This window comes from Camellia sinensis, chromosome 9 (assembly GCF_055761805.1).
Source record: "Camellia sinensis isolate YWXY chromosome 9, ASM5576180v1, whole genome shotgun sequence".
Lineage (NCBI taxonomy): Eukaryota > Viridiplantae > Streptophyta > Magnoliopsida > Ericales > Theaceae > Camellia > Camellia sinensis.
In genome coordinates, this window is record NC_138969.1 from 114,283,146 (window position 1) to 114,300,163 (window position 17,018).

A 17,018-nucleotide genomic window follows, 5' to 3' on the forward strand; every position below is an offset into this window, starting at 1 on the left:
GTCTCAATGGGGATCTCAATCCGACTGTCCACTGATGGGGGAAACCACTGTTCTGGTGATCTCTGTTCAGATACACTGCGCTTTTTCTGCTTCCTTCTGGTAACAGGGGGTAGAGAATGGAACACTGGCTGTCCGTCGATTAGATCCTCAGATCGATGGAGTCGACGACCTCGTGTCCAAAGTGCTTGGGGAATGCCTGCTGGGTTGGAAGCAATTGTGCTAGAACTGACCTAGGAAAAGATAAATAAAGCGAAAAGGAAATAAATAAACAGATAAACGGATAGCATAACAGCTTAAAATAAAATGCATGACACACAGCCGGGCATAATCAACACACAGTCAATAAGCTGAATACACACTGTCCTCAAACACTGATTATTATCCCTGTATCACTGTCTCCTAAAACAGAATCTGATACCCGCAGATAGCTGATTCTCAAATACTGGCTGATGCCCGCAGGCCTGATACCCATAATACTGAACTGATGCCCGCAGGCCTGATACTGACAATACTGAACTGATGCCCACAGGCCTGATACCCAAACTCATATACTGAACTGATGCCCGCAGGCCTGATGCCCAAACTCATATACTGATACATGCATTCCTGTAGAGACGCACTCTAAAGCACATAACAGATAAGTGAGAGCCAAAACACCCCTATGTTGGGGTAGGGTTTCCCTGTCCTATTTTGTCAGGAGCTAGGGTTTCACTACGCACAGAGCGGTTTCAAACAACCTATAAACGGGTAAGCAACCTGTCCTAATTTGGAATGGTCACTAAGGATCCGAATATGCACTAGGTCGAAAGGTCAAAGAGGGTGCCCCGGTAAAACTGGGGTTTGTGTTCCCATACTGGCAGAGCCCACAACCGGTCAGCCTTATGGTCATGCCTTGACAAGACAAGCCTCCGGCAAACTGTTCAGGAATAGCAGATGGCAAACACGGTGTCCTAGGCGCACCAATGCAAATGCAATGCAAAGAAACACACAAGTGTAATCAAAAACAGACATCACGAGTTCGAGTCAAGTTCTCTAAATCCCCAGCAGAGTCGCCAGAAACTGTAACAAGCCCGCAGGGGACCTCGCTATAGCTCGGACTCGACTTTGTCAGTCACGGTTCTAAGTCTGAACCAAAGAGTCCAAATCCGGCAAATCATTTTTGAGAAAACAGATTTTTGAAAGAAGTGCCAAACATGGACTGCTTTGCCAGATACAGAGTCGCCACATAAATGTTTTTTAATGGGAAATTTAGGAAACCCTGACTCGGTGCCAAAGGCCACGTGTCCGTCATCACCAAAGTTGCCTCGGCTCGGGAACTTGGGTACGATTGGGGAAGGTCACTTCGTGAGCACCCCCGCTCACCCGATCAAAGATCGGCCTCTACTAACCGTGATATCTATTTTTGAAAACTTTGTGTGTTCTTATTCCAGTTATTAGCCTAGGTTACTATGTGATGCACACAGCATATAAGTATAGACTGGGTCGCCCGAATTGGAACAAAACATTTCATGCTTGTTTATTTGAAAGATGGTTTGCTACTCGCAAGTAGGCTTAAAACATTTGATGATTTATTCCAATTTAAGTAACCCAACCTTCACCCATAGGCATTCAGGCAGTTATATCATATAAGCACATAGTCTCATGGTAAGCGTGCTATTTATGGCAGTCACTCACACGCATGCAAGGATGCTAAAGCATAAAGCTTACCAGGTACTCCAAGCCAAAACAAAAACTCATTAGAAATCATGCATGAATCCTAAGTATACAGAAATGCCTAATGCAACTATAGCAGGCTCGGCTATTCTAAAACATGGCATATGAAATGCTACAGCTAGCATGTATTCAACTTGGAATCAAAAATATGATGCAGTTAGTATGATGCGCCGAGCCCGGTGCATGCAAAACAGATGAATGAATGCAAACATGCTGCCATACTGTATGCTAATTTAAATATGCCCTAATCTAACCATCATCAGCGGATAAATAAAAGGGAGAAAGACGTGGGGTTGGAAGACATACAACACACTCACGCACACTTATTACAGTTGTGCCCTCGCGCAGAGGGTCCGAATAAATATACAGTCCCGAATAAAAGAATATTACAGTCCAAATATTACAGTCCGAATAATGTACAAATTCCTAATTAATTAACAAATTAACTAAGAAAGCTGTAAAACTGGCGTGCAAGCCAGGAACTGCCTCGCTTCTGATGGATGATGCATGTCCGGGTTGCCTTGCGCGGAAATCCACCGGGATGCCCCAATTAGCCTCTGTTTAGCAGTTATTCTTGGAAAGCGTGCCAAGCTCCGAAAAGTTGCTGATTCTTCATTTTGCTGCGACAGAGAGCAGGAAAGGGGCATAGCAATGTATTTTCACAGATATATGCATACCTCGATCCTCATGCCACCAATCACGCATACCGCGGCATGATGGCTGAGGAATCGAAATGCACAATTCAATATAGGATGAATGCACATGAAAACACAATAAAACCTAACTCCATCATGGATGATCCGGAGTGTCGGTGACTGAGGAATTGAGACACATTCCGTCACTCGGAGTACGAAATGCACCTCGTTTCCCGTCCCCCGGGATAACTCTTATCCCGAACACGATGCAATATGCATGACATGCATGAACTGCGACTAAGGTACAATCCTAACATACACAATGCTATGGAATGACATGCCTCGAAATGCGTACACACGGGCACGCAAATCGAGGCGATGGCAGAATGCGATCTAAGATACAACCTAGCATGCACTATGCTGTAAAAATGAGGTGCCTCGAAATGCGTGCACACGGGCACGCAAACCGAGGAAATGACAGAATGCAATGTAATATGGCTAAAATGGCATGGAAAATGTAACATGGACTTATACTAATATGAGAGAGCCTCAGCCACACTCACATGAGAAGCCGGTAGGTAAAAATGAAGTGCCTTGAAATGCGTGCACACGGGCACGCAAACCGAGGCAATGGCATACGCAATGCGAATGGCATGAAAACATGATATGGGCTTATACCAACATGAATGAGCCTCAGCCACACTCATATAGGATGCCGGTGAATGAAAACGAAGTGCCTCGAAATGCGTGCACACGGGCACGCAAGCCGAGGCGATGATAGAATGCGATGCAATGACATGGAAGCATGATATGGACTTATACCAACATGAGAGAGCCTCAGCCACACTCATATAGGATGGCGAAGGATGAAAATGAGGTGCCTCGAAATGCGTGCACACGGGCACGCAAACCGAGGCGATGATAGAATGCGATGCGATGACATGGAAGCATGATATGGGCTTATACCAACATGAGAGAGCCTCAGCCACACTCATATAGGATGCCGATGGATGAAAATGAGGCGCCTCGAAATGCGTGCACACGGACACGCAAACCGAGGCGATGATATAATGCGATGCAATGACATAGAAATGGAAAGCAATCATTCTAATAGAATTTCTCACTAAAATATGGGGGAAAACAGTCCCGAAATGAGGCGAAATGACACTAAATGCATGGAATTGTCCCGAAATGCGAATTTAGGCACCCGAAATGGCCTATAGCTATGCCAAACATGCACAATATGGACATGTAATGCAAAGACAGAAGCTAGGCAGTCCCAAAAAAAGGCACTTTCACAGTTATAAACATGGCCAAACAGAAAGCATAGGTAGGGCAAAAATGGCATGCAAGAATAGGGGCCAAGAGAGGGGTAATGAAGCAAGTGATATAAGAAAAATCCAAACTGAAAAATTCCCTTATACAACACTGAAGAGGGACCAAAAATATGCACATTTACAGTTTATGGAAGCCTAAAAATCAGTATACAAACATGATAGAAATGCGATGCAAAATGAGGCTCAAAAGTGGCTATAACATGAGGTATGCAAAATATTCACCAAACAGCCAAAGACCCTTAATAAAACATGTAGAATGGGCCAAAATAGGACTATTTCCAGAACTGTAAAATGGCCAAAAACAAAATCATGATAGGCTAACTAAACATGCAAGAATGGGGAATAAAAGAGAGATATAACATGAAGTGGCATATGGAGGTCCCAAACCATGAAAGGACCTAAATGAAACATGAAGAATGGACCAAAATAAGCACTTTTTTAGAACTGTAAAATGGCCAAAAACAAAAGTATGGTAGGCTTCCATTGCATGCAAAAATGGGACCAAAAGGGGAGTATAAAGGTAAATACAACATGGAAGTCCCAAATGGTGTTGAGCCCTTCTTCAATGTTGAAGAGGGGCTCAAAATAAGCCTAATATCAGTTTAAAACATGCTCAAAACAGATTACTCATGGGCCAAAAATAGCATGCAAGATTATGACATATAAGAGGATTAATGAAGCAAGTGCATCATGGATGGCTCAAACAGGGTTGAGCCCTTAATGAAAAGTGAAGACGAGCTCAAAAGAGGGCCACTTTCAGTTAGGGCCGGAGCTTGAAACAAAAAGCATATAGGGCTTACAAATGGATCAAGAAAAAGGGTCAAAAGAGGAGAAATGTCACTTACCCTTGAAGACCAAAGCTTTTGTTGCTTCTTGGACCAATTTGCAGCTCCTTTAGCCTTTGAGAAGCTCTCCTTGTTGCTGGAAATGAAGTGGTGATGGTAGAGCTTGGTGGTGATGAAGAACACAAGGTATAGGACTTAAGGTTTTTTAGGGAAATGAGAAGGATGGAGGGAGATATGGATCTTGAGGCTTGAAGAACAATTATTCGAACCCCAAAATCTGATGCCACCAGCTGGTTATAAGGGCCAAAAAGGGGGTGTAAAGGTGGGGGAAAAGGAGGGCAACTTTCCCCCACAAAATATCCCCCGGATATTGATATTTTCTGGGGGATAAAGCTCTACAGCTGTAAAGTGAACAGTGCAAGGATCTCAGCCGGCCAGTTACTTTGGTTGCAGGTGGCCGGTCGGCCACACCCCCTAGCCGGCCGGCTAGGGGTCAAAAGGGTCAAGCAGATTTAGTGGCCGGCCACCACATGATGGTGTCCTCCCATGTGTGTACATCACAAATATGTGGTTTGGGTTTGAAGAAAATGGCCCCAAGGTGTTCAACATTAGCCCGGAAGGAGGGGTTCAAAAGGGTCAAGCAACATTAGTGGCTGGCCACCATTTTTTAGGGTCCTCCCAAGTGTGTACATCACAAATATGTGGTTTGGGTTTGAAGAAAATGGCCCCAAGGTGTTCAACATTAGCCCAGAAGGAGGGGTTCAAAAGGGTCAAATTGAATTAATGGCCGGCCACCATTTTTTTAGGATCCTCCCAAGTGTGTACATCACAAATATGTGGTTGAAAGTTCAAGAAGATGGCCCCAAGGTGTTCAACATTAGCCCGGAAGTGCGAAAAACGGGCGCCGGAGGGCGTCGGAGGATGTATAACTGGTTGCTGCAACAATTACTGGCCTCCCACCCTTCAGTGACCTTCTTAGTGATAAAACAGAGGTACCTGCCAAAAATGAACGAAAACCGTTGCAAAACGAATGCTCGGGGACCAAAACGCGCAGTTCGGGGTCCCAAAAATGGGCTGTTAAGCACCGAAAATGGCATTCGACCTCGAAGTGGGTTTTTCAGACCCCAGTGTCCCTCAAAATGGAGCAAACAAGATGTATGCCAAAAATCAGAACAAACGGAGATGGTTAGGCGGTCCCGAACCGAGGCACACGGCCAACGATTCCGAAAAATCGGAAACTGGACTCCGAAATGGGCAAAATGGCCTACGACCACGAAATGTAACCTACGGACATTGAGAGATGGTCTGCGGGACCTCTCCCTTCCCTCAGGAAAAGAAACCGAGAAAACTGAGCCTGGTTCGCAAACCGAGGCAAAGCACAAAAGAGGGTTCGGAAGTCCGGAGGCAGGGCTCACGGCCGCGACTCTGAAACTTCTGAACGAGCACAATATGCAACATCACCAAGCGCTCAATCAGTGACGTCTGAGTCTTAAGGTCGGTCAAAAATGGGGTGTCTACACTCTGCCCCTACCTCAACCTCAATGCTCATCTCAGCCGCGTACTAGAGCCTATTTACCTCTCCTCCCTGCAGCTAGAGAAGGTGCCACTGGTGTTGCTGCTGCTGCTGTTGCCCTCGGTGCAGATGGAACCTAAAAAATAACCATCAACATATCAGATATAGTGTATGTATTGTGGCAAAATGGAGTATGTAGTATGAGTATGATATAGAAAGTAGATGCAGCATGGGTACAATGTGTTAGTACAGTATGTCAAGACAGTGTATCAGAATGTATGTCAATATGCAGTGTATCACTGTGAGTGTCGCACGGTATGAGTATCGTGTATCAATGACAACATAGCATGTTAGTATAATATGGGAAGCAATCCAATGCATGAGGGGAAGGAAAGTATACCTAGATATTGTGCAAAGTGAGTAACATCTCCCTCCTCTGCACCATGTGAACTAGGGAAGCAACCAGCTGAAGAAGGCCCTCCATTTACTTTGTGGGTGCCTGTAAGGGAGTTTGAATAATCAGTATTTGAAAAGGGAGAATGAGGGATGCAAGTTGCAAAGTGTGGTCCATACCTGAGATGCTCTTGGAGCTCGGACATACTCGTGTACCGCCTCCAGTGGCTCGATTGGGAGCTGATACATCGTCCTGCTTGGCCGCCCACAAGGGATTGTGGTGGGAATCACCTGGCAGCTGATAGCCCGCACAGTAGGAGGGGTCACTCTAATACTAGCCTCGGCCTCTTGAGTAGCCTCTCCAGCCAAAGGAGCACCTGTTGTGTCGCCTGCGTGAACTCCAGTCAGGGGTGGTATAAGGTGAGTCCTGATGAAGGCTTTGTAGTTGCCCTCACCTTTAAAATAGTTGGCATACAGCTCCACTATATACTGAATAATGGCCGCAATTGAGGGGTTATCAGATGTCCTCATGGATGCTGGGGACGACATAGGAACAACTGGGACAGGCAAGCCCAGTGTCTGGCATACAAACCGCTCTCCTAAGAACTAGGCTGGCAGAATAGGCCCTCTGGCAGGATCTGATATCGAGAGGTAGCCCAAGTCCCAGCATATTGGTCTCTAACTCTGGCTGGCATTGTTGCCCATGCCTGCCACGTGATCTGCAAATAGAGATGGTACAAGTTGTTAATTGTTCTGTTGTCACAATATGGATCAGCATAATAACACTGGGAATGAAGTAGAAACGACTTTGAGTTTCTACTTTGGCTGGTCTATATTGCACCATAGTTGGCCTGTATAGGGCCGAGCTCGCTCCGAGCAAGTAGATCCAAGCCGCCTCCCACTAGCCTATGTCCATGTCAAAAGGGATCAGATCACCTCCTACTCCAAACCCTGTGATCATCGAAAAGTCGTAGGGGTTCATCGCCATCACCCCAACAGAAGAGAAGTGGAAGGAATTGGTGGTATCCCACCAGCTCTCCACTAATGCTCCGAGTAGGGCCCAGCTAGCCATGTGGCGCATGAGCCCAATGTAGAGTAAGCCAAACCATGCCTCATCAACAAGGTCACAGACCAGGGGGCGAGGTCGTGATATCAATCCCTGGTCGTCACTACCCCATAACCCCTAGAGGAGCGAGAGTCCTCCTCTGGCAAAGAAAGAGTGAATCAGATGAAAGACAGTGATAAAAGAAGAGTCAGATAAAAGGCAGTGCAAGACAATAGAAGAAAGGAAGTAAAGCATAAAAATAAAGGTGGTACCTCAGTAGCACCGTGGGAAAGGTGGAAGTTTGGCTCCCTCAGTAAAATATCTTCCGGCACGTCATCAACGAAGTCATCAAAGCGTATCTTGCCTGCAGGCGCCATTACGTGCGTGCATGGGTGGTAAGTGGCTGGATGAAAGGGCCTCACCCTCAATGGTGGTAACTCAGGCTCGGGCCCTGGGGCGAAGACCTCTGCTTCGAGGTCAGTGGCAATGTCCTTCGCTGCCTCGCCATCAGCTATAGGCTCCTCAACCTTGACAGTAGGTGGAAATATTGGTACCGCGGGAGGGGCACCATCACGTGGGACATCGTCTGCCATTTGGAAAGTGAGTGAAAAGTGGGCGAAAAATGAAGAAAAATGGAGAAAATAGGGAAAACTTGAAAAAAGTCAACCCTAGGAGAGAAAATGGCAGAAAAAGTCAAAATTTGGGAAAGTTCGCAAAACCCAAGAAAAACTTGAGGGAAACAAGCCCAAAGTGTTGATAAACCGAAAAATCAACGAAAACAAAATATAATCGGTTCAAAGTGAAGAGGATCAAAGAGGGTTTACGAATAAAGTTTGCGTGGGACGTTGGAAAATGCATGTAAAGTGCAAATCTAGATATAAGAAGCACCTAGAGACGGAGGGGAGGAGTTTTCGGACTTGGGGTGTGAGGAAATAAAGTTTGGTGATGTGTTTAAGTAGACTCGAGCCGAAGCTGAAATCCCATTTTTGCCCCCAAATTGCCATTAATGGCCGGCTATACACCATTAGTGGCTAGCAGGCCCCTCTTGTGGCCCAGCACTGGTTTTGTTCCCCTTTTCCCTAACAGTGTATGGGAGGTCCTATTTTGGGTCTGGAAAGAAGGATTGATGTATTTGCATTGGATTTTATTTTCGAGGTGCTCGAAACAGTATCCCGGTTGCGTCATTCCAATGCCAGCTGTACTCCAGCACGCGAATGTGCCCCAATTTCAAATATGAACAAGTTGTATCCTTTTGAGCATTTTGCAAATCCTCCAAGGGGGTAAGTTGGAGGTTATCGTCAAACGTCACTTTTGTCCATTTTGTCGATTTACGTATCTGAAATCTTATCTTGCATAGAACATGCTTTCAATTATCTTGCATAGAACATGCTTTGCTTTCAATTATCTTGCTTAGAACATACTTTCGATTCGTGCATAGAATATGCTTTCAATTAATATCATATGTTGCTTGTTTGTTATCTTGCATAGAACATGCGTTGTCATTGTATTGATTTTCAATTTCATCACCTTGTGCATCTATCGCACCCGTTCACCAGGTGCATCTATTGCATCCGTTCACTTTGTGCATCTATCGCACTCGTTCGCCTTGTGTATCTATCGTACACTCGTTCACCTTGTGCATCTAGCACATCCATTCACTTTGTGCATTTATCGCACTCGTTCACTTTGTGCATCTGTCGCACACTCATTCACATTGTGCATCTATCGTACACTTTTGTTACTTTGTGTATCTATCACACTCGTTTACTTTATGCATTTATTGCACACTCTCACATTGGGCATCTACTGTACACTTTTGTTACATTGTGCATCTATCGCACGCTTTTGTCACTTTGTGCATCTATCACACTCGTTCATTTCATGCATCTATTGCACAATCAATATGGAGTGTGTATCTATTGCGAACTCTTACTGCCTTGTGCATCTATCGTATCATCTCGGGGTGTGAGGAGGCACGACCCTGAGCAGTTTTTCCCTTCTTCTCACAATTTCGACGTGATTACAGTGTGTTTTTATTTCTTTCCGTGTGAAACGTGGTTGGAATTCTTTTGTTATTGCTTATTGCATCATCTTTCGTGATCACAGAATTTCAAAAAAAGGGCTTCGCGAAGCGTGTGAGTCCAACTTTCAAAGTATATGCTTTGTTCATATCATTTGCATTTTGCCCCTAAACTATGCTGGTTTGATTCCTTGCAAAGGGATACGTAGGCAACTTTTGAGCTCAGCTAATTTAATTTATGTCTTGATTGTTTTCCCAAGTCTTATGGCCTTATCAAAATTGGTCGCCTCTGGATTTTGACATTCACTCATGTCATTTCATGACTCCGAGCTCTGTCAAAAAGGGGCAACTGTAAACGCCTTATTTTGACCGCCCTTAAGACTTGGGCACTACCGATTGATCACCTAGTGATTAATTTACATGCTTGCCCAAATGCTTGATTTCCTCAATAGGAAACCTTAGTTTTAAGCCTTAGAAACCTACAATCCTTGTGCCTTGTTTTTGGACCAAAACAACAGTTTTTCAAGCTTGACCACCCAAAGACCTGCAAACCCACTAGTGGCCTGCCGGCCATTATTAGTGGCTTGCCAGCCACTTGTGTAAAAACACAGATCTTTTTGCCAGCTGTGCTAGCTGTCTCCACAGATACATGAACTATAACAGCTATGTCTGTATGGATATTTTCAAGATAGTCTCATATATTGCTATATATGGATGACTGCCTCTCATATTTTAGGGTTAGAAAAATATGTGGAGCAAAGTCTTGGAAAATGTTTCTCTCTCTACATTTTTCTCTCTCCCTTGCAACTTTTATACCCTTTAGACACTCTAAACCAAACCTTGAGGGTTCTTTCCTGAGTTGTTTAAGCTTGCATTTTAGCTCTTGAGGGTGTGAAACTGGCGGTTTGTTATTCAAAGTGTTACTCCTCTTCAAGAGGTATAACTACTAGCTCCTTTGCACTACTTCTTTCCAATCATTTCTTGTTGTTTTTGTATTATTTTTTTTACCTGTATTTACGGGCTGAAACTTGTGGTTTAAGGCCAGTAAAGGTAGAGGGGTTGACCACTTTTCTTTGAACCTTGTCTTCTAGGCCTTTACCATTGCGTTTCCCATCTTTTCATAAACTCTTTTTGAGCATTTTACCGATGTTTTTTTTTCTAGAGGTTTTTTAGAGGCTGAAATATGGTTTTGAAGTTCCAAAAATGGAGGGGTTAGCCTCTCATTCTTTAGCTTGTTTACTTGCTTAATTGCTTCATTATTTTAGCTTGCCTTTGTAGATGTTTTTACCTTAATTTTAGTGTCGTTTTAGCCTATTTTAAAATTTTGTAGGTTGTTCATGTCATTTATGCTTTGTATTGCATGCTTGTAGTGTAACGGTCCTCATAGGTTTGGTGTTTTAGGCCTTAACCACCACCCTATTTGAGTTGATAGCATTTATTTCAAAGTTTTTCATACTTGTGTACACCTCTGCATCGTCCCTTCTATCTTGGCTTTTTATTGCTTTGTGAGTTGTTTCAACTGAGTGTTGTTTAGGCTTGAGAAAGAGGTCACCCCATGCTTAATGGTTTAATCTTTTCGAAGGTTCATTACCAACGACGTGACCTCTCTTTCATGCCCAAACAACTTCTTGTTCAACACCTCTCTCCATTAGTGGACTTAATCTTCATTACGGACAAAATGGACTAATGAATGGAAATGTAATGAAAAGAGGTAATGAATTGGGGCTTAAAAGTGCAACAAGATAATAAAATCAAGTTTAGGGTGCAATCGGACGTTAATTGAACCAATTGAGCCTTGAAGCATTTCATACTCTTTAGTGATGCGAATGGCTCAAGATTCAAGGTCAATCACTTTCCTTGATCAATATCATGATAGGGAGGAGGTTTGTGGGTCTTTCATTGTGCATTTATTGAGATTGTATTCCTTGGTTCTTAGGCCATCATGCAATGAATTTGCATCGATTGATGGTTTGCAAATCAAGCCTACCCTTCCTTTGAGCTGTTTGATGATAAGGAGAGGCAAGGTGGACAGACATCCCCTGAAAATACTCTGTTTGTGCTTTGTTTGTTATTTGTCGCAGCAAGGCTATACCACAAACTAGTGGCCGGCCGGCCGGCCAATTATACTATACGACCATCCACTACTTCTGGCCAGTGGGCCACCTTTTTCAGCCAGACAGTACCGTTTTTCCTCCAGAACAGAGCAGAGGCTGAGGCAAAAGAGTGTAATTTTCTGACTGCAAAATAGAATCCTTTTGGCAGCAAAACAGAGGCATTTTTGGGTTGAAACCACCTTCATGCATGAGCATTCTTTACTTCTCAGGGCTGATTAGTTAGAGTAATTAATTACTTAGCAAAACAGAGGCATTTTTGGGTTGAAACCACCGTCATGCATGAGCATTCTTTACTTCTCAGGGCTGATTAGTTAAAGTAATTAATTACTTAGCTTAACTAATTCTATAGTGTAAGTACTTAGTTAGTCCTTTGTATTATTATATTTTGTGTTGTAATTAATTAGTTAGAATAACTAATTTTGTGTTGTAATTATTTAATTAGCTAGAATAGTTAGTTAAATTCGGCGTTGTAATATTAGTTAAGTAGTTTAGCTAAACCCTCTTATGTGAGGGCCAATTTGTACTAATTAGCTAGTGTAGTTAATTTATTTCATTTGGTTTGTAATAGTTAGTTAATTCGTAGTAATTAGCAAGGGCGTTTATTCGGATCCTCTTGTGCGATTGCAAAAATGTAATAATGTGTGTACGTCTTCCAACCTCACATCTTTCTCTCTTTTATTTACCCACATATGGTGGATAGTATAGAGCATCATATTTCGTTTAGCATTTCCCATGTATAAAGCATTCATTTGTCGTGCATGCATTAAGCTCGACGCATCATTCTAACTCACATTGTTATTTATTACTTCTTTGAAAATGTGCTTAAACCGCATGCTATCAAATTGATTCACATGTCATATTAGTAGTCGAGCCTATTAAATTGCATATTGCATGTGTTGTATTAGTCATTTTCATAGTTAAGATCATGCATTTTTCTAACCTTTTTTCTTGCTTTGACAACCCTCGGATTGCTAGGTGAGTGCTTATCGCTTTAGCATATCGCATGCGTGTCATTGTTTCTATGTCAAGCATGATTACCATGAGGTTAAATGCTTAAGTGATATACTTGTTTGAATGCCAGTAGATGAAGGCTAATTGCTTGAATTGGGATAATTAGATGACTATATATATGCGAGCACTTTTTCAAGTGGTACATATTCAAACCTCTTTTCAAAACAAACATGAAATCGAAGTGTTCCAATTTTTGCAAATTAGTCTATTCTTGTGTGCGTCACATAGTAAAATAGCCTGATAATCAGAACAAAAGCATGTAATGTACATAAGAATCACATCATGATTAGCAGAGGCCGATCTTTTGTTTGGGCAAGTGGGGTGCTCAATTTATGACCTTCCCCTCTCGTACCCAAGTTTGGTGATGACGGATAAGTGGCCTTTGGCCCGAGTCTCGAGTTTCCTAAATTTCCTAGAAATATGTAGGTGGCGACTCAATAATTTGGCAAAGCAGTCCATTTTTGGCATTTTTGATTCAAAATCGATTTTTCAAAAGATTTGTCAGATTTGGACTTATTTGTGTTTATCTATTTCACATTGCACTTGTGAAATCAGATTCAGAACCACGAGTGTCCGAACTGTAGGGATATCGTATCTGAAAGGAGCTCAAAAAGCAAGCTACACTTAGCTTCCATAGTTGATATCCCGGAAGGTCTTAAAATAAGTTGATTACTATAGTGGAAGAGATCCAAGATGGACATCCTTGGTACTACGACATCTAGAGTTTCATAGAGAATGAGGATTATCCACAAGGGGCAACAGAGAAAGACAAAAAGGCTATCCAATGCTTAGCTACCCAATACATCTTAGGCAGAGGAAGGCCATACAAAAGGGGTCATCTGGAGATGCACAAGCTATTTGTAGATGCAAAAGAAAAAAAGAGGATCATGCAATCAGTGGATGATGGAGAGTGTAGAGCCCATGTGAATCGAGTTATCCTAGCAAGATAGATCCTTAGACAAGGATATCACAGGTCTACCATGGAGAGTGATTGCATATGGCTAGCCAAAAGGTGACACAAATGCCAGATTCATACAAACCACATGAATGTGCTACTGTCACAGTTGTAAAACTTGACCTCACCTTGGACTTTCTCAGTCTGGGGCATTGATGTAATTGGGGTAGTCACGCCAAAGGGATCTAATGGACATGAGTACATATTAATGACCATTGATTGTTTCACCAAATAAGTTGAAGCAACATCTTTCTCAGTACTCAAAGCCTCGCATGTGGCCAAGTTCATCAGAAATAATATCATTTGCAGATAAGGAGTGCTAACTGAAATATTGTCAAATCACGGTTCCCACTTCAAAGGAGAGGTAGCTGACTTGCTTGAAAAATACGGTATGACCTTCCATAAATCATCACCCTACTGACCACAAACCAATGACGCTGTCGAAGCTGCAAACAAGAATGTCAAAACCATTCTACAAAAGATAATTGACCAATACAAGAACTGTCGGAAAAGCTTCCATTGGCATTATGGGGGTGTCGAACGTGAATTAGAACTTTAACTAGGGTAACTCCTTATTCTTTGGTCTATGGGATGGTGTATCTCGCCTTTTTCGTGCCCCCTTTCAGAAGGTTTGAAAGAAAGCCCTACAGTTCGGACTTCCGCGGTTTTGAATCTAATCTCACAAGTGCAATGTGAAACTAATAAACTCCAAAGAGTCCAAATCCGGCAAATTGATTTTAGGGTCAAAAATGCAAAAATTGGACTGCTTTGCCAGATACAGAGTCGCTGCCTAAATATTTTATTTTAGAAAAATTTAGGAAACCCATGACTCGTGCCAAAGGCCACGTGTCCGTCATCACCAAAGTTGCCTCTGCTCGGGAACTTAGGTACGAGAGGGGAATGTCATGAATTGAGCACCCCCGCTCGCCCGATCAAAGATCGGCCTTTATTAATCATGATATGCTTTTTTATAAACATTATGTGCTCTTGTTCCAGTTATTAAACTAGCATTACTATGTGATATGCACAAGCAAGTATACACTAGTTTGCTCAATTTTGAATAATTCGACTCATGTTTGTTTGCGAAAATGGTTTGAAATTGCCACCTCAAGTGGGCTTAAAGATTACGGATTTGCCACCAAACATAGTGGGTTTAAAACATGATTTGCCACTCAACAAAGTGGCTTAAAACGTACCTTTGTTGAATCATTCCAATTCAAACAACAAGCATTCATCCAAAGGCATTCAAATAGTTCAGCACACAGCCTCATGGCAAGCATGCTAATCGTGGCAACATTCACACTTATGCAAGTATGCTAAAGCGTAAAACTCACCTAGTACTCCAAGCTAAGAAGACAAAGTCAGAAAACTATGCATGATTCCTAACTATACAAGATGCCTAATGCAACACATGCAAAGAATGGAATTAATAGGCTCAGCTACTAATATAGCATATGAATCAATTTGAACAACATGCGATTAAACACGTATTCAAATAAGATATTGAAATGACAATGCAGTTTGAATGATGCGTCAAGCCTCGGTGCAAGCAATTTGAATGAATGGATACAAGCATAAGGTATGCTAATTAAAACATGTCCCTAATCTAACCATCAAAAGTGATTAAATAAAAGGAAGAAAGACGTGGGGTTGGAAAACATACACACACGCACGCACACTTATTACAACATTACGCCCTCGAAAGAGGGTCCGAATGAATAAACTAATCAACTAGCTACGCTAAGCTAATTAAGCTAATTATTACAACATGTCAAATGAATAACGAGCTTACTCTAAGCTAGTTAATTAAATCAATTAAATAATTAACTATCTAAGCTAATTAAATATCACAAAGCAAACTAATTAGCTAAATACTTAACTAACTAATTAAAAAGAAACTAAGCTAATTAACTACAATATCAACTAATTAACTACACTACTTAAATAATTACAACATTAATTATTTAGCTACAACTAACTAACTAATCAATTTAAACAAATGGTCCCAGGAGGCGAGGGATGCCCAATGCATGCTTGATTTCCACCCGAAGAACGCCCGTTGTTTTGCTTCCAATTGCCTCTATTACACACCCTATGCACTGGTCCTCCTTCTCCAAATCAACTCTGCTTTGCTTGACAAGCTTTCTGCCAAATTTTCATTGGTGGTCGGCAGGTCAGAAGTGGTGGCCGGTCTACCACCAGCAAGGGGTGTCGTCCAATAGTGGTGGCCTGCCGGCCAATAGTAGTAGCCGGCCAGCCACTGGTGATGCCCCTTTTCTTGCTGCAATAGAGAGCAAATAGGGTAAGAAAAGAAGCATTCCCACAGGTTGTTTGTACTATGTATCACCCTTTATCATCAACATAGGCTCAAAGGAGTAATACATTTGGCCCTCAAACCATCAATCAAGCAATTTCCATGCATGATGGCTAAGGGAAGTTTAATGAGTGCAAAACAAGACTCAAGTGCCGTCACCCTATCATGCATGATCAAAGGCAATGGAGACTGAGGAAAGTGGCACATTTCATCACTATTGAGTATGAAATGTCCCATTTTCCTTTTGTTCAAACTAACGTTTGATTTGAGCACATGCAATGCGACACAAAGAATGCTTATCTTGCCCCTTTTACTTGCCAATTTTGTTTACACATTTTAATTACCAAATCATTCTTTAATCAATTTGTCCTTTGGTGAGTGTCCTCTAATGGAAAGAGGGTTCAAACCACAAGTTGCTTTGGGCATGAAAGAGGTATCACACTATTGGTAATGAACCCCCTAAGGAATTAAACCATTAGGTGTAGCACCTCCATTTCACACTTAGGTAAACAAGTGGCTTGAAGCCACTTTCAAAACAAAACAGAAGAGTGAAGAAATGAGGGGGATTGCAGAGATTATGGGCTTGTTTGGTTTGTTTTTGGGAGAGTTGTTTTTGAAATTTTTTTCAAAATTTTGTTTGGTTTGTGGTTTTTCTCAAAAAATTTCCAAACTCACTTTTTCTTTCTTACACATCAATCAATCACTTTTTCTCTCTCCTCTCTCTTTCTCAATCACTTTTTCTCTCACACACATCTACTCAATTACAACAAAATATCAAATCATCCCAAACTCCAAAACTCCAAAACTACTTTCAAAATATACAACCAAACAAACCAAAAAAATTTCTAAACTCTCTTTCCAATTTTTTTTTCAAAAACAACTCTCCGAAAAACAAACCAAACAAGCCCTATAAGTGCTAAAATGAAGTGAGAAGCACTAAAACATGGAATCAACTCAAACAAGTGGTGCCTAAAGGCCTAAAACACCAACTTGTGAGGACTATTACACTACAACCATGCAAAACAAGACTCAACCAACCCAAACAGCCCAAAACAAAGCTAAATCATGCTATTTCGGAGGCAAAAACATGCTGGACTTGAGCTAAGTTAGGCTAGAAAAACAAGCTAACATGTGAAGCTAACTAGGCATGCAAACAAGACACAAAGAGGGGAGGCTAACCTCT